A 4,028-nucleotide genomic window follows, 5' to 3' on the forward strand; every position below is an offset into this window, starting at 1 on the left:
TCAGTAGCTAAATGGAAAACCGAATATAATCAGATGTCCTTCAGTAGCTAAATGGAAAACCGAATATAATCAGATGTCCTTCAGTAGCTAAATGGTTGAATCTGTGGATGTACGTGTAGTACATCCACGCCATGAAATACTACTCACCAATAAGAAAGGATGAACTATTGATATATGCAGCAATGCAGATGAATCACCAAACTTATGCTGAGTAAAGATGCCAATTTCTGAAGGTTGCATACTACAAAATCCTATTTACGTAACATTCTTTAAATGAGAAAAACATAAAAATGGAGAACAGATTCGTAGTTGCCAAGAGTTAAAGAGAGGGTAGAGAAGGACAGGCAGGAAGTGGTTGTGACTATACAATAGTAACATCAGAGATCCTTGTAGAGATAAAATAATTCTGTATCTTGTCTATTTCAAGGCTAAGATTCTGGTTTGCTATAGTACTATAGATTTGCAAGATGTTACTATAAGAAGGAACTGGTTAAAGAATACACAGGATCCATTTGTAATACTTATTACAGGAAAATGAATCTATGGCCTCTTAAAATAAAATGTAAAAAAAAAAGAAAACTAATTGTACTAACAATAATAAACATCTTTTAAATTTATCATCCATGTAGTTATCCTTTCTGGTGTTCTCTATTAAATTTTGTCAATCCATATATCCAACTAACATCATCTCTTTCTGCCTGAAAGATTTCTTTCAATATTTCTTATAGTAAATATCTGCTGATGATGAGTTCTGCCTCTTGCATATATCTTTATTTTGCCTTTGTTTTGAAAGTATTTTGCTAGACATAGAATTCTAAGTTGTGAGAGTTTTCTTTTTTCTTTCAGTGCTTTAAAGATGTTGTTTTTTGTTTTGGCACATTTATTGATTTCTATAAGAAATCCACTGTCACCTGTGGATTATCTGTACCTTTGTTATCTGTATCTTTGTGGCACTATATGTAGCATGTCATTTTTTTCTCTGCCTGATTTTAAGAACTTCTCTATACCTCTAGTTTGAGCAATGGAAATATCGTATGTTTGGTTACTTGGAAATAGTTTAATCTTTTTTGGCTCTTGCTTTTAAAATTTTGTAGGCAGGACAGAAACAATGATCAATTTAGGCCTAGTAATTCCCATTTCCCCAGGCAAGATCATTTGTGTACTCCATCCAGTGTCCTTTGGATAGTGATGTTTTCTGCTCTGATTTTGGTGAGAACAGATACTTTTCTAGTCCTTATGCGAGCACCAGCCACCATGACCTCTAATCTTTTCAGATAGGTTCTCCTTAGCCTTCCTCACATGCATCCACTGAGCAATACTCAACTCAATATTCAACAAGAATCCTTGGCTAATGTACACAGTTCTATCTTTGCCTGCTGTTTTGTCCAATACTCAATTCTGTGGGATCCATATGTCTTGGCTTTCTTAGAACTTCAGATCCTTCTCCTCAAGTCAGGGAGTTGGATTGTCTCTGCCTGGGATCCCTCTCCTGTATGGTGGCAATAGCTAGGGCAATTGTAGAACTAATCTCATTTTCTTTCTTTCACTCAGAAATACATGTCTTTGTTATCTCACTTCTATCTCCTTGCATATTTGTTTCATATATTTTATTCATATTTTGGTTGTTTCAGGCAGGAAGGTAAATCCAGTCCTTGTTAGCTCCATTTTGATCAGAATGTAACAAAAACAGATGGCACAAACAGGTTGAATAAAAGACCACATTTTTGCTTCCAACAAGAAACGCCCTTGAAATATAAAGCACAAATAGGTTGAAAGAAAATGGATGGGGAAAGATACATCATGCGAACAGGAATCAAAACAAGTCTGGAGTGGCTGTATTGGTACCAAAGTAGATTTCAGAACAAAGCATATTGCCAGAAATAAAGTGCATCATTTTAAAAGTGTCAAATAATTAAGGAGACATAACAGTCCTAGACATTCATGCACTCACTAACAGAGCCTCAAAATACCTGAGGAAAAACTGATACAACTGCGAAGACAAATAAACAAACTCACAAACGTCAGATTTTCAGTACTCCTCTCTCAATAATTTATAAGTTAAAGGAACTAGAATATGAACAAACATTTTATATAAAACAAGTAGACAGAAAATCAGTGAAGATCTAGAAAACTTGAATAGCACTATCAAACAACTTGACCTAACTGACATTTACAAAAGACTCCCCCCAAACAGCAAAAAAAAAAAAAAATTTCAATTGCACACTAAAAATTGACCAATATAAGACCATATTCTGAACCATAAAACTACTCTTGATAAGTTCAAAAAGATTCAGGTCATATAAAATATATTCTCAGCCACAATGGAATTAAATTTGAAAGAAGTAACAGAAAGACCCTGTAAAATCTGCCAGTATTTAAAGACGTTTAAATAAGACTTAAGTCAAAAAACAGATTATGATAGGCAATAGCAACTTGGAAGGGTTGGGGATGGGAAGGGGGTGCATGAGGAGAAATTATCCAGTGGGTACAATGCATTTTATTCAGGTGATGGATACCATAAAAGCCTTGACTTTGCCGCTATGCAGTCTATGCATGTAATAAAATTGCACTTGTACCCATAAATTTATACAAATAATAAAAAGGAAAGAATGTGCTTATACACACACACACTATAGAATGCTACTCAGCCATAAGAAAGAATGAAGTCATGCCCTCTGTAGCAACATGGATGCAGATGGAGGCCGCTATCCTAAGCGAAATAACTCAGAAACAGAAAGTCAAGTACTGCATGTTCTTACTTATAAGTGGGAGCTAAACAACGAATACATGTGAACATATGGGGTGGAATAAGACATTGGAGACTACAGAAGGTGGGATGGTGGGGCGGGGCGTGACAGTTGAATTACCTACTGGGTACAATGTTCACTATCTGTGTCATGGGCTAAAAGCCGAGTTTACCACTATGCAATATATGCATGTACAAAACCTGCACTTGGACCCAACAAATATGTAAAATTTTAAAAACAAAAATAAATAAATAAAATAAATAAATAAATACAAATTTGAAAAAGAAATTAAAAGGGCAATCTTATCCAGAGTAATAGGTTAAGGAAAGTTAAAAAAAAAAAAAAAAAGCAAAGAAACTAAAAGCTGTTTTTTGTGGGTGGTGTGATTCTCTAAATCCTGATAAAATATGATTAAATCAAAAATCTGGATTCTAGAACTAATAAATCACTTTAGCAAAGTTGCAGATAAATACGCAAAAACTGATTTTATCTATGTAAACTGATGACAAACAATTGGATGCTGAAATTTTTTAAAAGAGGCAATACTGTTGACAACAGCATCTAAAAAATAAAATATCTACAGACAAATGTGACAAAATAAGCTAAAGACTTATAACACCAAAGACTATACTATATTGATGAGAAATGAAAGATGACCTAAACAAATGGAGAGATGTATATCTCCATGTGTTGGAAGAGTCAATATTGTTAGTATGTCAATTCTCTCCAATTGCAACTATGTATTCAACACAATCCCTATCAATATCCCGGTAGGCTTTCTGTATAAATTAATCACCTCATTCTAAAATCCATATGAAAATAGAAAGGGCATAGAATAACTAAAACAATTTTGAAAATGAAGACTAAAGATGGAGGACTAATGTTCCCCAATTTCAAAACTTACTATGAAACAACAAGAATCATGGCAGTGTAGTTTTGGTATAAAAATGCACAAATAAATCAATGGAACAGAATACAGAGTTCAGAAATAGACTTGCACACACACACAAACGCACACACGTATAAATGATTTTTGACAAAATTTCTAAAGCACTTTGGTAGAGAAAGGATAGTCTTTTCAATAAATGGTGCTTAAAAAATAGTATCTGTAAGCACAAAAATAAACTTCAATCTGTATCCTTTGCCATGTACAAAAGCTAACACAGAACGGATTATACACCTATATGTAAAACTTAAAATTATAAAATTTCTGGGGTGGAGAGTTCTATAGATACCATCTCACACCAGTTAGAATGGCCATCATTAAAAAATCAGGAAACA

The sequence above is a fragment of the Colobus angolensis genome, unplaced genomic scaffold, assembly GCF_000951035.1.
Source record: "Colobus angolensis palliatus isolate OR3802 unplaced genomic scaffold, Cang.pa_1.0 Scaffold272, whole genome shotgun sequence".
Classification (NCBI taxonomy): Eukaryota; Metazoa; Chordata; class Mammalia; order Primates; family Cercopithecidae; genus Colobus; species Colobus angolensis.